Source organism: Trypanosoma equiperdum (assembly GCF_001457755.1).
Source record: "Trypanosoma equiperdum strain OVI genome assembly, contig: ctg_1971, whole genome shotgun sequence".
Taxonomy (NCBI): Eukaryota; Euglenozoa; class Kinetoplastea; order Trypanosomatida; family Trypanosomatidae; genus Trypanosoma; species Trypanosoma equiperdum.
In genome coordinates this window covers 8911-11013 of record NW_027124028.1, presented here as the reverse complement: position 1 = coordinate 11013, position 2103 = coordinate 8911, and positions in this window count along the sequence as shown.

Genomic DNA, 2103 nt, shown 5'->3' with positions numbered 1-2103 from the left:
ACACACACACACATATATATATATATATATGCCTGGAAGGCAAACAACAGATGGTGAGGAGATTGACACTGCGGTTGGCGAGTGCGTTTCTTCTGTATGCGGGCCCACCGACGGCAACAACAGAGGCAACTGCTGTAGAAGTATAGGTGGTGAGTCAAGTAATAGAGGGTTTATAAATAGTAAAGCACAAGCAAAGATAACAGGAAAAAATGAAAAAGAAAACAGCAGAGGGAGAGGATGAAAATACCTCCCCCGCCGCTCACCCGGGGCTTCAACTGTAAAATAGCGTCACACGCATTTCCTATACATACTTGAAGCCACGTGTATGTGCTGCGCTTGTGGGTTTGTGGCGGTGTGCGAAAGGGTTATTGACCGGCTGAAGCTGCCCTTTTCTTTTTCTTTTTCGCTTTTCTCCCTCTATCTCTCCTTCTCTCTGCATTCTTTTACTCAATATCTCTTCCTCTTTCGAGGAAAATTTTCTTCTTCCACATATTGCAAATTCATTCCTACTGTGGGGAAGGGGTTCTACATTCTCTCGCGCCCGGGTGTTTTCGATACAAAACTGCCATATTTGCGGCGTGATTTGGCGGTGGTGTCTTCCAAAAGCAAAAAAAAAAGAGAGAGAAAGTGACCGTGACAAAAACAGGTGATGAAACAAACGAAAGGGAGCAGAACGTCACCACATCATCACCAACAACAAACAAACACAAAACAAAAGAAAGGAAAGAATGAGGTCTACACAGATCCGCGTGACAACGCCTCCATTCTGCTTTCTCATTCACTCATTCTTACTCGCCTCCTTTCACCGTTGTTCCTTATGTGCAGCCGATGCTAATTCAGTTTCATTATGGCGCGTATCTGCGTTAGGAACCGGAAAAAAAGAGAAGGAGAGAACGCCGACAGAATTATGAAGAAGAAATTAAACGAAAAAAGAAAAGGGAGAAGGATACCTCTCAAAACGTCTTTTCATTCATTTCTTCCAAATGATCAGACCAAAGCCCTCTCTATACACCTTCATGTAAATAAATATGAATATATTCGTTTGTGTTTATTTATATACATATGAGTGTTTTCCCTTCCCCGTAGACCTCTATTCCTTTTCCTTTTCTTTTCTTTTCCTTCTTCTTCTCCCTTTTCTTTATTTCTTCATTCCCCTACACCTTGCCGCCAACATTCTATCATTGGCATGGTTAGGGCATTAGGATGCGGGAAGTGCCAGGAACATTACAGGTTTTTTAAAAGAAAAAAAATAACAAATACACTTTAAATCAACAGCGTCCGGTATCGAACATTACACGCATATACGAATGCACACATATCAGAGTGCAGTAATGAAACAAAAACCAGAAAAAAAAAAGCGTCGTAGAACTAAACTAAACTAAAAATACAACAATGACGACAAAGCCTGGTGGTTGCGAGAGCAAATGAGAGAGAAAGAAAGAGAATGCGCAACAGACATTACAGCGGCGCCTCTCATACCGAACAAAACGGGAAACCTACCCCACCGACTGTTATTGTCAACAAAGATATTATTTATTTATATATATAGGAAAATAAAAGGAAACCACACACGCAAATTTAAAAAAAAAAGAAGGTGTGTGTGAGTGTGTGGGAGGGGGGGAGGGAGAGAAAGGGTGAACTCCAAAGAGCAGCGTGTTAAACTCAAAGGATGAAAGGAGTGCTGGAGTGGGTCATATAAACGAATCAATATAAATAAGAGTAAATACATGAATGAGTGTATGAACACCTTGGCATGTGTTACGCGTAGATTGTAAGAAAAGGATATAAAAAAAGAAAAAAGAAACGAATTGGGTGAGACATGCGTTTATTACGCAAACACACACACACACACACACACGCACGCACGCACATATATATTTATATTTATATTTATATATATATATATCCTCACTGTTCCTTTTTCTTTTTCTTTTTCCCTTCCTCTCCCCACCCACTCACTTATACTTGCACTTCCTTTCCTTCCTTCCTTTCTTCCTTTCTTTTTTTTTATTATTATTTATTATCCATTCAACCTCCCTTCAATTGTGTTTACGGCTGCCATGCGCGTCTCGTTGGATCCCCTTTCCCCCTTTCCCCCATCAC